The following is a 16,837-nucleotide window of genomic DNA, read 5'->3' on the forward strand; positions in this document are numbered from 1 at the left end:
CATTTGTATCTTGGGAGCAAAGCAACACCTTTTCAGCTGAAGACAGCATCCCTTTTCAGAAGTATCTATAAGCACAGTGACTCAGTTAAGAAATTTCATTTCAATACATTTTTAATGGGTTGAAAAGAAGAAAACAATATAAAGTTTTTAGAAGATTGCTTGGAATTTTGCAGATGAAAATCAACAGTATGAATACAGCATTTCTTAACAATTAAAAAATTAATTTAAAAATTAAAATTTAAAAATTTAAAACTTTTTTGAATTTTAAAATTTAAACAACTTAAAAAATTAAAATTATGTATAAAGACATAAGATTTACACGTGTTTGATTAGTACTGAAGTTATGAGCAGGCGAAATTAGTTCTGTCATTCTAAGGAATATGTATTTGATATAAGCATCATAATCAGAATGGAATCAAATGCATACCAACCAGGTGTAGAAGAAAAATTTTTGATCTTTTTAATGAAAGAAAAACCCTAGGCACAGATATGTAGACCAGGAAAGGAACCTCAAAGACGGTGTAGCCTCCCTGAAAAACAGTGTTAGAAAATTGGTAAAAATGGACGAGGAAAAGGCTGAGGTACCCAACAATTTTTTTCTTCAGTGTCTGATCTCAGCCTTTCTTCCCACACCTCTCGAGAGGTGGACAGCAGGATGGGGAGTGGGGAAGCAGAGTGCTTGTAAGAGAAGATCAAGTTTATGACCCCCTGAAGAACTGCACTCACAGAAGTCTGTGGGACCTGACGAGATGCATCCCAGAGTCTGGAGAGGATTGGCTGATAGAGTTACTCAGCCACATTCTGTGATATTTGAAAAATCATGGAAGTCAGGTGAAGTCCCAGATGACTGGAAAAAGGGAAACATTGTATACCCATCTTTAAAAAGGGTAGAAAGGAAGACCCTGGAAACTGCACACCTGTCAGCCTCACCTCTGTGCCTGGGAAAATCATGGAACTGATCCTCTTAGAAGCTGTGCTAGGGCAGATGGAGAACAGGGAGGTGATTTGAGCACAGCTTTACCAAGGGCAATTCCTGCCTGACCAAGCCAGTGGCCTTCTACAATGGAGTGACTGCCTCAGAGTACAAGGGAAGGGCTAGAGACATCATTTATCTGCATTTCTGTAAAGGCTTTGACAGACTCCCCCACAACATCCTTCTCTCTAAATTGGAAAGAGATGGATTTTATGGGTGGACTGTTGGATAAGAAACTGGTAGAAAGGTCACATTTAGAGGGTAGTGGTCAATGGCTCAGAGTCCTGATGGTCATCAGTGGTGCCCCTCGGGGATCTGCACTGGGGCCAGTGTCACTTAATATCTTCATTAAGGACATAGATGAAGGGATCAAGTGCACCCTCAGCAAATTTGCAGATGACACCAAACTGAGTGGTGCTGTTGACAGTCCCAAGGGATCCAGTACCATCCAGAAGGGCCTGGCCAACCTTGAGAAGTGGGTCCTCGTGGTTTAACAAGACCAAGTACAGGGTGCTGCACCTCAGTCAGGACAGCCCCTGGTACCAGCCCAGTCTGGGGGATGAACAGATCCAGAGCAGCCCTGCTGAGAAGGATTTGGGGGTGCTGGTGAGTGAGAGGCTGGACATGACCCTTCCATGAGCAGTCACTGCCCAGAGAGCCAAAGGTGTCCTGGGCTGCACCTAGAGCCCCGTGGGCACCAGGGGAGGGAGGGGATTCAGCCCCTCTGCTCTGGTGAGAGCCCACCTGCAGTGCTGCAGCCAGCTCTGGGGGCCCAGCACAGGAAGAACATGGAGCTGTTAGAGGAGGGCCACCAAGCTGATTAGAGAGATGGAGCACCTCTCCTATGAGGAAAGGCTGAGAGACCTGTGATTGTTCAGCCTAGAAAAGAAAAGGCTTCAAGGTGACCTTATTGTGACCTTTCAGTACCTGGATGGAGCCTAAAAGAAAGATTGAGAGGGATTTTTTTACAGGAGCATGTAGTGCAAGGACAATGGGAAATGGATCCTACTAAAAGACAGTAGGTCTAGATATTAGGAAAGTAAGTCTAGATATTAGGAATTTTATTTTATTTTGTGAGCAGTAAGGTACTCCCAGAGTTTCCCCAGGGAACTCGTGGATGCCCCATTCCTGGAGGCGCCAGGCTGGATGGAGCTCTGAGTAACTTGGTGAAGTTAATAAAGGCGTCCCTGCCTATGGCAGGGAGGCTGCAACTGGATGGTCTTAAACATCTCAATACAAAAATTTCTGTGATTCTATTATTCTACTACTTCCCCTTTATTCTTGAAGAGTCTAACTACTTAAATTAACAGCTATAAATTCTGGAAATTTTAAGAGTTTGAACTTTCACATGAATGATTCACCAGTATCTGCACATAATACAGTGAAATCCCACAGCAGAGTCATCAGTAGTACAGGAGTGTCTTGGTTTGAAAAGACAGGTGTCTGTTAAGGAAGGTAGGAGCTTCTCTTGAAATAGAAAAGGTAAACCCCCTCTTTCTGATTTATTATAATTTTGAAATTAAGGGGCTTTCAGGCAAAGATATGGGAGTAGGAATAACAATTTTTTATTAGGAAAATGAAAATTAAAATGCAGTAATACAAGAAAACGACACTAACAGAGTCAGAATACAATCTGACACCCTGTTGGCCGGGATGTTGCTAGCAGTCTGATCAAATGGTGGCTGCAGTCTTTTTGGAGTGCCAGATGTAGTTTTGTTGAAGCAGTGGTCTTGTAGAAGGCTGTAGTTTTCTTCTGAAGGTCTAGTGGTGGTGTAGATGTAGTGAGACCTAATAGCCTATTAACAGAAGATATTTCCTTGGACAAAGGATGGGTCATGGAAAAGATAAAGAAAACTACCCTACCTGGTTTTGATAGCTGGGCTTTTCACAGAGGATATCCCCGCTGGAGTTATGAGGGGTGGGTCATGGAAGAGATAAAGAACACTGCTCTACCTGGTTTTAACTGGTGGTGATGGAATACATACTTCTGGTTACATCTTGCCTTGCAACCTAAGACAAAGAGTTTTTCAGCTTTTTCTAGAGTCGGTACACTTTCCTTCTCACCCTTAACATGATAAAAATGCAAGAAACCATTAATTGACATGATAGGGAAAAATGTGAGTTGAAATAGTTCCCTACTTTACACCTTGAAGTAAATACCCTTCTTATTGCCTATTCTTTTTCTATACTTTAGAACTGCTAAATGAAAAGAACTGGTGTATTGGGTTTGCATGGCCAGGTTTTGGTAGCAGGGGGCTAAAGCTGTGGCTTCTGTGAGAAGCTGCCAGAAGCTTTCCCTGTGTCCAGCAGAGCCGATGCCAGATGGCTCCAGGACAGCCGTGCTGCTGGCCAAGCCTGGGCCAGTTAGAAATGGTGGTAATGACTCTGTGATAACATATCTAAGGAGGGAGAAAGAAAGTTATTGTGCAGATGTAAGTGTGGCCAGAGAAGAGTGGGACAAGAATATGTGAAAGGATTAACTCTGTGAACACCCAGGTCAGTGGAGAAGGAGGGGCAGGAGGTGCTACTTCTGAGGTTTTACTTCCACTTGGGAGTGGTACAAGATCAAAACTCTGCTATAGGTACAAAATGTAGGCAAAAATAAGACCAAAGGTAATCCTCTTTTCTGCTTCATGTATCAGAGACATAGAAATTACAGATAAGGCAGACATCCATTTTCCCAGTATTCCTGAGCAATCATCATGACATTTGCTTGCCAAATACCAGTCTCCCCAGAAGACAGACTTACCTAAGAGCTTTCATAACAGCACCTAGATTAAAGGTGCAAGCATTAATACAGCCATTCCTGTCTGGTAGGACAACTATTTATACCCCCAAAATACTTGCAAAAAATGTTCCTGTATCCCCATTTGGGAAACACAATTTATTGCTGAAATCAATTAAATGGAAGAGTCCTAGCAGGTAGTTAAATGGTCAAGCTGTTAAAATATTTGAGTTCTGGGAAACAAAAATATGAATAGGGCAGCCCCTTTTACTTCTTTCTGCAGAGGCCACCCCTGCAGTCCCCCCTCCCACCACGACTAAAGCTGTGCAGCATAATGCCAATACAAAGACCTTTCACAGCAAGGTGAACAGACAGCACTAGAAACCTGCCTAGACAGAGCACAAGCCCGGGAGCAGACACATCTCATACACAGGGGACAGCAAAAACCCAAAGCTTCCACAGAGCACAAAGCACTTCCTTATGAAGGTGTGTTCTAAGTATCTGCTCAGCCTAAAGAGTAGCAGCAGCTGGTGGGCACCTCAGAATAATTCCTGGGGAGATGCTACACTTGCTTAGCTCTATTTACACTTAAGGTTTAATGTACAGAAATGGAAATAACTGTGCAAACAAGCAATTCAGGTGAACAAAGGAAAGAAATGAAAAAGACAGCTTTTAGCTGATATCTCTGATATCAGCATAACCACAGAAGTGTTGCTGTGCTGTGGTTCACTCCCACAGTGAGCCCAACAACGTGCACAGTAGAGATGGAGGGGCTGCCCTGCATGGACAGGGTGTATTTCAACTAAAAACAAAAAGTCTCAGAAATCACAGCTGATCACCCACATGGAGATCAAGCCAGCATTAAATATCAGCTAGCTACCATCTTTCTGTTCCCCATAATTTTGTTAGAGAAAGGTATAGTGCAGAGCAAGGTACAAAACCGCCCTGTTAAGCTATAATCATAGTGTAGGATTGAAGCAGTGATAGCAATAAGGGTGATCTAAAAGGCTTGCTCACACAGTTCTCAGACAGAGGACTGTCTGACTCACCAACTTCTGTCCCCATCCAGCCATATGATGAAAAACATTTTCCACCAGAGGCTATCAATGTGCAACAAATGCACAAAAATTAGAAATATTCAAGCCATTGTACTTTATGGTTATGGTTGAAAATTCAATTTAAAAAAGTAACTTAAAATTCAGGAAAAAAGCAGGTCAAATTAAGGCCAGCATGTATCACATCCTAAGGAAATAATTAACTGTTAGGTGAACCATGTGCTATTTTTGTTATTTAAAATACTGATTAAGCTAATTATGCTCACAGGGAATTGAGTCTAGAAGATTAAATTAAATCTTTTCAGAGGCAGAGCTTGATGAAAAGTTACTATCATCCATTTAAACAGTAAAAGGTATCATTTTGAACATTTTATGATGATCAACATTTTAAGAAGATCATCCTTTGGTGTCTGTTATTTGGCCAATAATGTAGCCTATACTTTCCTTTTGACCTTAGTGAAATGTTTGTGTCAAAACGTGTAGAGCTATGCCAAAACATAATACCATTTAACTACTTCCTCCTTAGAGCTAGTACTTTAAAAGCTCAGTTTTTCTTTGAGAGCAAAGAATGACAAACTGAGAAAAGTCAGTTTGTCATTCTTTGCTCTAAAGGCAAGATTATGATTTCTGAATAAATAACAGCAATAGTACTAGTAGGCAGTAACTGTTTTAAAAAGGCAATATTTATTATCTCAAGATAATAAAGATACTATACAAGATAAAAATGCAGTCCATGTACAAGGGTTTGACATTTCCCCTACCTTCAAATACAGACAGAACAAACAAGTTCTGCATTAATTTAGGATCACCCCACTGTGAGGTAGAAAATTAACTTTAGGTGTTAATACTAAATTCCCGTCAAAAGCTAGAAACTATACAGCTAAATTTGACTCTACATAAAGAAGATGATTCCTTAGCTTCTATTCTCCTGTTGGTCTCCTTGGCAAGAATCTTCCTGGGATCATACAGGGCCATCTTGCCAGGCGAGTGACATCTTCCCTAGGGTAGCCGCAGCGCGCAGCCGTGATGGCAGTCCCCAGCCAGAAGGAATGCTCGCCGTACTGCTCTGGAGACAGCCCCAGCAGGCACAGGGCACGTCTGAGAACCGCCAGGAACTCCCTCCTCGTCACACTCCTGAAGTCCGAGTGCACAAAGAGCGGCCCTTCCTGCCGTGGACGAGCTGCCAAATAGCTGCGGAGGGCCAGAACCGGGCACACCCACGGCTCCCCAGACAGGGCTAGGCTGATGACGTGTCTCTCGTGATCCACGGGAGAATAAGGCAGGAAAAGCAGCACTTTCCTCCCCATCAGCTGGAGATCACTCAGGTACAGCAGCTCAGGCTGCAGTACATTACGGTGCTTTGCCACCATCTCTCCTACTCGAAGTGCCCCAAAAAAAGCTACAGTAAATAATGCACGAAACAGTAAGCATTCATAGTGAGTTATGCATGCAGACTCCAGAACTCCTAAGAGAGATCGCAACATCTCAATCGTTACAGGCAAGTGTTTATCCCTCAGGATACCCGCTCGACGTTTCAGCCCTGTCACCATGGAACAGGTTATGGGATCTTCCAGAGGATCAGAGTTACCAGTCAATTTTGATAAATAAGAAAGTGCTGCCATGTATATGAGTGTCTTCGAGGAGGAATAATCAGATTCCACAGCCAAAAACCCTCTTATTTGCTCCACTGGAATTGGCCAGGCTGCAGGCATTCCCATGCTTTCCCTGAAGACAAGGAATTTCTTCAGTCCTTCGAGGTAGGCTTGCCAAAGCCTACTATCCCCCGAGTGCTCCAGCAACGACAAAGTCTTCAGGGGCCAAGGTCCCAAGGAATGCTTCTGATGACTGATCTCGCTTCCTGCAAGAGAAGATCCACATTAGCACATGGTGGCAAGAGGCATCAGCACACTGCTTCAGCGGCAGTAAAGACTCCAGTACTCCTGAGCGCATTACACCTCCAGATAACGCTGTGAGTTTATCTGATAGACAGCTCTCACACAGGTGCACCGGAGAGATTTTTCAAATGAGAAACAAGCAACATATCAGGCCCGTTTCAGTCACTGCATGTGGTAAAGCGCCGTGACTTTACAAGGTTGCGGAGTAGTAATGAAGAAAAATAGAGAGCAATTTTTAAACCAAGGGGATACAGAAGCAACAAGAAAGGTCACACAGCGCACTCCCTCCAGTAGGTAACATTATTTCCCAGCCCAGGAGGGAGAACTCTCCCCACCATCCCTCCGCACCCTCTGGCCTCACACAAGAACCCGAGCAAAGCCAAAGAGCTGCCCGGTCGGAGGCACGGCCGCCAGCGGTGCGGTGCCCCCGGCAGCGCCCGGCCCCGGCCCGCACTTACCGCTCCGCGGGGCTTCCCGGCTGCGGGGCGGAGAGGCGCCTCTGTGCCCGGCAAGGCTCGGCTCCAGCCACTCCATCCCCGGCTCCCGGGCCAGCAGCGCCAGCATGTCCCAGAAGAGCGAGGCGGCAGGCGGATCGCGGGAGGGGCAGGCCATGGCCGCGGGACGAGCGGCCGGAGCGCCGGACGGAGACTGCCGGGGCCGGGTGCTGGGGGCCCTTTTATCGAGGGCCCTCCTAGGAACAGCCCTGCAGGTCCGAGCTCTGCCCTGGGTGATTGGGTGGAGGATGGGAAACCGGGCTCGGTCTGAGAACTGAAAGGTGAGAAACGGCCAGGCTTTTATTACATCCTCGGCCAGAGTCTGAAATGTGACTGGATTTAGTGAAAAGGTTAAAAAGGAGAGAAATGTACTTGTGCTACCAGCCAGTTACCTCCTGGGCTCTGAAAGACGTGGTTTCCAGGTTTGGTAGAGAATCGCTGAGGGCAGCTGGCTCCGTTCTGAATTATTCAAGAGCCTTCCTCCGCTGTAAAGTGCAGGCTGAGATGCTTTTGCACAGTTCAACGAGACAGCTACCTTCCCGCAGTAGATATCTCAGAAAAATCCTAAGGAAAAACCAAAGCTACCAGGCTCCTCAGCCGACAACTTAAGCTTTTGGTCTCCCTTTGTAGAAAGCTGACAGGGACCGCGGCGGCCGCCTTCCCTATGTGAAAAAAGCCAATCACTTGCTTTTAATATTTTAAAGGTTTAATAGTAATAAAATGGTTATAAAAATAGTAACACAATTAGAGTAATAATAATTTGGACAATTTGAATTAGGACAATATGAGACAATAGAAACAAAGAGTTACCGACGTCCGGGTACCTTTTTCTGGGCAGCACAAGCCCGAAAAAGGACACACGTTAACTAAGGATTAACCCATAAAAACAACAGCCTGTTGCATACTCATACACTTCATACATGATGTATAAATCTCATTCAAGCAAAGGATTCGGTCTAGTCATCGTCAACTTCTTCCTCCTAACCCTAACAGCACCTTCGAGGCTGGAAGAAGTTCGTTTCTTCTGATAAGAGGGCAATAAATTCTTTTTCTCTGAAAGATTTCGGTGTCCTGTGGCTGATATCTCGCTGCAAATCCTTTCTTAAAAAAATATATCCTACATAGCATAGTTTCTATTTTAACTACAAAAGTTACCTTTTTAACTACACGACTACATTTATCATATTATTAAAATGTTAATACAGCAAAATATATATGGTAAATATCTGCGTTGAGCCATATAATATGCACTTTTCATAGCTAGGAGCTTCCACCCCTTCAAGATTTGACCATTGCTCCTGGCCGTCCTAGAGACCTGTACTGCCTCTGTAACTCCCGCTGCTGCTGGCTCTCTCCTTTTACCAACAAAATGGCACAGATTTGTGGCAGGGCAGAAGAATAGGGCCAGGGACACACAGATTAAGCCACCCGCGGACACATTCTCTGCTCCTTCCTTAGCCCTCAGCACAATGGAGGCGATAATGGGCCGCTTAAGCAGTTGCCAGGCACTGGAAGTGTCGCCTTCCAGGTAGCCCCCCTGCAGAGTTCTCCTTGGGAAGAGGGGGGAGGAGGCAGGATGGGGGGACCCCCGCAGGGACCCAAAGGCACAGGCTCGGATTGGGCCGCAGAAGGGCACGTAAAGGGGGCGTTCCGATTGGCATTGGAGGGCCAGGGTGTAAAAGGGCAGCACTGTGGCACCATCGAGGAGTGGTTGTGTGGAGCTTCTCGCTGCGTGGCTGCTGTTTTGCTGGTGATGGAGAGAAGAACAGCTGAGCTGCCTGCTGCCCCTTCACCCTTCTGGTCGCTGCTGGCGCTGCTGCGGCGGGAGCCCGGCATGGGGTGGCTGCCGTGTGGTCCGGATGGCTGCTCCGGATCCAGGGGTACCAGTGGACTGGAGGCTGGCAGCGGGGAAGGAACTGGTAACTGTGCCCTTGGGGGGGCAAGGGGGGGCGGTGGGCAGCTGAGTGGTGGGGGAGGTGGGCAGGGTCCTGCCAGGTTCTTCCATGAGGTCTGACCACACTGTTCAAAGACTTCTGAGACCTCTGTGAAATCCTGAATATATTGGTACTTGGTGGTGCCCTTGTCACTCCCGGCCACCCGTGCCCACTGGTGGAGGTCTGTGGTCACAGAAACCTTGCAGTAGGGTGTCAGATCTGTCACCAAGCTTGAGATATTGCTTTAAAGTGACAAATAGGTGGGGGTTTATGGGTTTTGAGAATGTAATCCTCCTCCTGTGCTCTGGCTGTTGGAAACTCTGCAGATGAGAATCATAAGAATGTGTGGGACAGGTTTGTGTTTTTGTTTTTTTTTTTTTCAAAAAAGTTCAAGTAAAGGCTGAAGCATGTTGAAAGGGACAGAACTTCTATCTGCTTTTGTTTACCATTACTAACATGGTTTTCTTTCAGCAGATGAGCTCAGCCAGGTTCCTGAGAAGAATTCCTTGGGCCCTTGTCCCCTGAAGGCTCTGCTGTTACTGGAGGACTCGAGAGAGGGACACTTATGGCAAGTCTACCATGAAGGCCTGAAAAACTTTCTTTCCTTTAGAGAAAGCATGTCTCTGTCTGCAGTCTGGCCAATTCCAGTTGAACAAATTAGAGAGTTTCTGGTCGCCATGGAGTCCCAGGATCAGCCTGCCACAAAAATAATAATGTATATGGAAGGACTGTCCTTCATCTCCAGAATGGTAGGTCATCCTGACCCTCCTCCAGATCCTCTTGTCTGTTACATGATGTCAAGGCTGAAACGGAGGAGTAGCCGTTCAAATGATGAATACTCTCCTGTAACAATTGAAGTGTTGAGATCTCTCCTGGGAACTCTGGAGTCTGTCTGCAGCTCTCCTTATGAGTGTCTGCTGTTTCATGCCATTTTTACTGTAGCTTTTTTTGGTGTACTCCACATAGAAGATATGGTGGCAAATCACCAAAATATTGCACAGCCGGACCTCCTGTATTTGAGTGACCTCCAGCTGAGAGAAGGAAGTGCAACCCTTTTTCTGCATCCATCTCATGTGGGCCAGCAGAGGTGTTTGGTCCGACTGAGACTACGTAAAGAGATGTGGGTCTGTCCTGTTGAAGCTCTCCGTACCTATGTGAGAGCACGGCCACCAGGGGAGGGCCCTCTCTTTGTGCATTTAAACAGTAGGGCTGTGACCAGGAGGGAGTTCCTCACTGTCCTCCGCCGTGGCCTCAGGTTTGCTGGTCTTCCTTCAAACCAGTATGCTGTGCATTCCTTCTGGCTGAGGAACTCTAACAGGAGTTTCTCATGGGTGTTCCCACAAAGTGATTAACAGAATGGCAAGGTGGTGGGGAAGATTCTGAAAAAGACATACTTCTGTCTCTGTTGCACTTTCATAGTAGAGAGTATCTTCTGCAATGCACAAATTTTATACTTCATACAGGCTAAATTTTCTGTGCTCTGTAAAGCTAGAGGGAATGAGAGGAAAGAGTGGAAGGTGATTTCACACCTGTGGTGCTTTTGAGAATGAAGTGTCATGATTTTAAAACTGGGACTTGCGGGGAAGCGCACTTGGTATTCAGCATGTTTGCTCTAACTGCGCTTTGACCTTGTGTAATCTTACATTAAATGGTGTTTTCTTTCGAGAACTTCTCCAGGTTGGGTTTTTTTTTTTTTTTTTTTTTACACCCTGGTCAAAGGCCAATCCTTGCAGTGGTGACAATGTAACTTGATACAAGCCTGCACTCTTTTTGCTGTCTAGTGTGATGAGAAGTAAAGCTAACTGACAGCTGGTGATGACACCATCAATAAAGTTACTCCATTGTCCAGATTGCAGGTCCATCACAGCTGCACCCAACCTTACCCGTCACTGCTGTAGTCTGTCTCCTTACCTGCAGAAGCCTTCCCCTTGACAATTCCTAGTATCCTTCACTGATCTCTCTTGAAAGGATGTATCAAACCTGGATACTGTTCAAAAGTAGCCTTTAATTGGAGCCCGGCTGACACATCAAAGCTGGCCCTGCTCTGCTCAAAAGCAGCAGAGGACATAAAAGAGAGAGCTAACATAAATAATACTCACTCTGTAATGTAATTGGTGCACTTGTTAGACTTTTAGCACAGATTACATGGCTAGTGTCTGAGAAGCATGATCATAACAAGGTTGAGTGTCACCTCTCATACATAAGGGTGTTTGAAGAAACAGCTTCCTGTGTAGTGCTTCCCATCAGTGTGTTCAAGACACAACTGAACAGGGTGACAACTGGGTGTTCAGAAAACAGCCAGCATCATATTGCACTCCACAGCCCTGCAGCTAGTTTCCAAGACGATCTTTAGTTAGAGGAAGCTCACTCTGCAGAAACAGCTGTGATAGTAGACAACAATCTGTTAATTCCCTGGCACACAAGGTAGCTCCCTTTCTACAGCTTTACTACAAGCTGTAGTCCCAGTCATCCTGGTCATACTGGTGAATGTGAATCTGGATCCCCTGGCATGCTTATCAGGGAGCCCTGATCAGGTTCCAGTATGCATTGATGCATTACCTGGGGGCAGGCAGCCTTTTGGACACTCTCAGTCAACTGACCCATAGAAGCTCCTATGGCAGCTGGATCGCCTATCTCCAGGGGAACTCAACCCCACAGCCCAATACATGGCTCTTTGGGTGAGGGACCAGGGAGCTCTTACTTCCTGTGGTTAAGAAAACCCCAGATCCTCACTTGCCCTCAACTTCTGTTTCTGTTAACATAAATCACTCTCCCCATGTAAGGGGAGACTCTCCACATGTATTTAGTTTGACTCTTTCTGAGTGCAACCATATTTTTCTTGTAATTTAACAAATTCAGTTAGAGTAAAAGGAATTTTTTTGGTAATTATAAGAGGGAAAGCATTGTTAGTTCCTTTATGTTGATATTTTAATTAACAGCCATCATTTTTTCATATCCAGTTGGCACAGTGAGATGCTTTGAATTTAAACAAGTGTACTGTGAGTATCACCTCCTGACCTGGTGCTATAAGGCTGGACGTTTCATTTGGGGCTTTTCTTTATACAGCCCAAGTGAACACAGCTTTTTTGGCAGGTGTTTCCGGCAGAGAAAGAAAACAGGTCCCTGTGGTTAAGCCACATAGCATACTTGAGTTTGTTCTCCAATCGGCACCGAACACAAGAAACTCCCCCACCTTAGCTGAGCCCCTGTGAAAAAGCTCCAGAACTAGGGGAGTATTTTAACACCCACCACTAACCTCTGTACTTAATATCACCCAAAGAAGGTAGCTGAACAAACCAAACCCACAATTCATTTACTTAGTTTTTTGTGACAGTGGCTGCAAAAGCTAGGCAAGGGCAGTGGTGCATCAGGAGCTGCCAGCAGCTCTCACGAGCCAGGAAAATCTTCCCAGCCTCCCCCAGCCCCTTGAGCACATCCCCATTGCTGGACTTGCTCATCCTAACCTGAGTGGAAGTGTCGCTACCTAGCTCCTTTAATCAGGGAGAAAGGAAAAATAAAGAGCTCTGAAGACTCCTGGAGGAAAACTAAGCATCAAAATTAAACTGAAAAATCCAGTGATGCAACACATGGTAATACTCCCACAGGCAGAGTGCAGCCAAGCCCAGTGTGAGTGCAGAATACAAAGCAAGGCTTCCTGGGCCAAAGATTCAGGAGCATGCCTGCCACTGCACCTTTAACCATACAGCAAGCACTGAAGCAAGTCCACATTTTTTTCTTTTTTTCACAAAACTTCCCCACCTTGCCCTGCGGAAACCAGTAATAATATTTTTTATTGTTCTTTTTGTGTCTACAAACCCTGAAGAAGGGATCTGGGTGCCCATCAATTTTTATTGGTACGTGAATTGAAGATATCATCTCAAACACTCGGTCTCCCATTTCTGCCAGCAGCCTCTTCCCTTTGCTGCTCTCCAGGGCTGACCCCATGTGCTACCTTTGAGTCAGACTGAGACAGCCAAGAACCCGGGGAAGCCTGTAGGCACACCATTTCTGACCATAATGTTTCAAAAACACTTGATTTTCCTACTACATCTGCGCAGAGGCAGCTTTGTTTTGACAGTGCATTTTCCTCACGCTGCTCCTCACCCGCCACCCAGAAACAGGGTGTTCCTCTGGCTAAAAGCACGGGCACACAAATAAATTTAATTGACAGTGTGACTTTACAGCATGTCATATATTCCATGGTAACTAGCCTTGCATACACACTCCTACTCAGCAAAACATATGGCAAAAAGGTGTAAATGACTTCACACTTCATCAAAGAGCAAGAGCATTCACCCAAAGGTTTGTAACCACGCAGTTTACTCCACAGTAAGCTTTGCCTCTGATCCGGTCCAGATTGTATCCTTTGAGGGAATTAGCTACCCGGCAAAGCTAAAGCTTTCACACATCCTCTAATCGAATTATCTGTCTCTGTTTTGGGGTGCCATATTTCTGTTCTGTGGTATAGGTTAAAAAAGACCTTAACTGCTTTTTAAATGGTCAGGCTCCCACTGAATAGGGTCTATTATCTCCTGTGAAGTGGGAGATAAAAGGGCCCAGCAGCCAAATATTTGTTAGTGCTGAACTCAGACTTTCACAGGGCTGTCCAGAGGTTTCATTTATATGTTGGTGTGTACTCTCATCCTAGGTAAGAACCAGCACTTAAAATTCAAAAGAGGAGTAAGATTACACTGGCAAGAGCTCTTATCTTGAGTCAAGAATCTTATCTTCAGACTTGGAGATGCACACTTCCAATTGATCACGCTAAGTCAGAAACTTCCAGGTCACTTTAATTTATGTCAAAGAGACAATTTTTTCATCCCTTTGAACCCAGAGGCATCTCACTATCTTCTCAATGGCATTTATCTCTGAAGGAGGGTTGACAAATGCCGAGAATGCCAGTGAAAAACTTTTCAGTGAAGTTGTTTTTGTTCTGAAAGCATCATCCAGGAAATACTCCAGGAGAAGTTGAATGTAAGGACTAGTAAATGTTAAAGTGGGAGAATATTATTTGCAGTAGGAGGATATGCTGGAGACCACAGAACAGGGAAGGTCTTCAGTAGTCAGAGCCCTGTGGCTGCTGGTAGTAACTTTTGGTATAGGAAAGAAAGTTGCCAAAATAAATATAATTTATAAGTACATACCAGGCATGCTTATAATAAAAACCATTCCCACATCCAAGCAGCAGCCCAGCACAGTGATCTACAGATGCATGCAGTAAGGGAGAGGGAAGTTCATCTGCTATCAAAGGAGGGGCTCTGCATCTGAGAGCTGCCCTTCTCTCATTACATCCTTCTGATTAAAGAACAGGAGCACACCCTAATCTCACCAAGATTTTACACAGCAAACATTGTCAGGCATGCAGGCAGCAGAGGCCTCCATAGTTCACTGCAGTTTCTTATGTGTGTGGACCTCAGAGGACAAGACCTAGTCCTTTCTGGATCTAGGTCTTGTCCTCCTTTTCTCCTCCATGAAGGGGGTCAGGATACCAGTTGTGAGACCTCAGCTCCTCCATGAAGGTACTGTGGACTAAATTATTGCTTGAGCTGTGGGTATGATGCCCACTCCAGCAGTTTCAGCTCTCCTCCCCCAGAACCGCAATTAAAATTACCAAGTGCTAAGCCAGGTAAAAGGAATAGTATTTCATTTTGATCATTCAGCTGGCATATGCTTCTGCAATGAGACCACATCAAAAAGTAAACCTGCAGTCTCATGCGGTTGTTTGCAGAATAGATGAGCCAGAACCTCTCTCCATGCTGCACCTCACTAAACCTGTGCCGAGTTTGGTAATTTCCATTCCAGAGGGATGTACTCAAGCTGCCCAAACACTGTGCACCATGTTGTGAAAGAATTTAGAGTCTTAACCTTAATGAGTGACTGGTGAACAATTCTTCATTTAAATGGTTAGACTTAAAACACATCCGCTAAAAATCCAAGAACCAACAAATTTCACTGTTAATTCGGTGTTAAAATGAACTCTGGATTTCTCTCTGGATGTAATTCCAGCTGCAAAGTTAACAGGGACTCTTTTATGAGAAAAGATAGCTAAAGAGGGAGGGCTCTCAGGGATGACACAGGGATGGTATTAGCATCAGGCTGTGCCCTCACACTGCACATCCCTCACACCCCATCTATGTCCATCCCTGTCTCAATAAATCCTAAATCTGACATCAAGTCATCACAACAGGAAAGCTCTGAAGTGGCTGCTGTGAGATTAAATGTCTGAAATCTACAGAGCAGAATATCCCTGTCTTGATCCCGATGCAGAATTTGAACTCCAAAGATTTAGTCCCATATACTTATCTCTGTCTCTAATTCCTCTGAGTTTTATTTGTTCCTACATCAAATATACATGATCATACCTTTATGCTGTTTTCTTGCACAGTCATTCCTGGCAGTTTATAGTTCTGCTTCTAGTGGGGAAAAAAGAACCTTTAAAGTGCAATTAACTTCAGAAAGACAAACAATAGCTGTGATAAGTGCTCCATCCCTCTTGATGGCATTGTAATAATAAGATAAGGTGTAAATGCAAGTCGAAATCTGTTATATATGTGTTCACAGTTTCAATAGCAGTGTCTCAATTGTGCATTATGTTGTGGAATAGAGTGTTTGGAAAGATTTTTCCCTAGGAATCAGACTAAGCACAAAAATAAGGTGATCACTCTACTCCCCTTAATTCCTAAGAAAACAAGGCTGATGTGGTTGCTTTCTGCTTGTTTTCTCTTCAATAACCTGTTCATGCATTGGCAAATTTCAATTAAATTCAGTGAAGGAGCAAAAACCTCAGAGATACTCAAGTATTAAAAATGTCATGGAAATGTGAAAAAGCTGTCATCTGAGTTGGACTCATCCACTTCTGAGGCACAGATCCCTGGGAAACACAGCTTCACCCATTCTGCTGTGACATAGAGGCACCACAGCAGCAGTAGCTGTGTCAGGACTCACCAGACCCATGTCAGAAAAGGCAGGGAGGGTCCCAGAGCTGTGCTGTGGTCTGTGACAGTGTCTGTAGACAAGGGTGGAATGAATCTCCCCACCTTCAGATGTCACAGTATGGACACCTCAGGCTGAGCGAGTTGTTTAGACTCCTTGTACAGTTGAGAGTGAGCAACATATTTTTCTGGGGCATGGTTCACCCTACCAATGTCTGGAACAGACAAAGGGAATCACATGTCAGAAGTACATATTTATGTCAGCTACGCTTCTGGGTTTGCTTTTTGGGAGAGTGGGTGGGAGGCAGAAGAAGACTCCTGCCCACACTGCTGCACATCTGCAAACGGCTGGTGCTGATGGAGCCCATGAGAACACTTCTGCAAGCAGAGAATAGAGCACAGCCCATGACCACATTGCCAACAGCTGTTGATTGCTAACCCCACATTTCTCCAATTCTGCAAATGCTTCTTTCATGACAATTCTTCTGCAGTGTTACATGGAGGGACACGTGGATCTGAAACATGTCGAAATGCCACCTGTTGGGCCAGCAGCTCTGCTCTAAGCTGCGCTCAGAGTGATGCTGTGCCAAAAGCAAACCCTGCAAAAACCCATTGGTACGCAGAGTTCAAATTCCAGGGGGACTCAGTGCCACCAGAAGGCACCTAACATCTGCAGGACTTCATAGGAGAATGCCAGTCCCTCAGCACATGCTCTGAAGGCTCTGTGTCCCTTTATCTTAGGCACAAGGTGATTTTTACTCCAATCACTCAACTGGCAAATGAGACCTTTGCATGCTTGTCAGGCTGCTTCTCAGCAAACCAGGCAGCA

This window comes from Haemorhous mexicanus, chromosome 4, assembly GCF_027477595.1.
Source record: "Haemorhous mexicanus isolate bHaeMex1 chromosome 4, bHaeMex1.pri, whole genome shotgun sequence".
NCBI lineage: Eukaryota > Metazoa > Chordata > Aves > Passeriformes > Fringillidae > Haemorhous > Haemorhous mexicanus.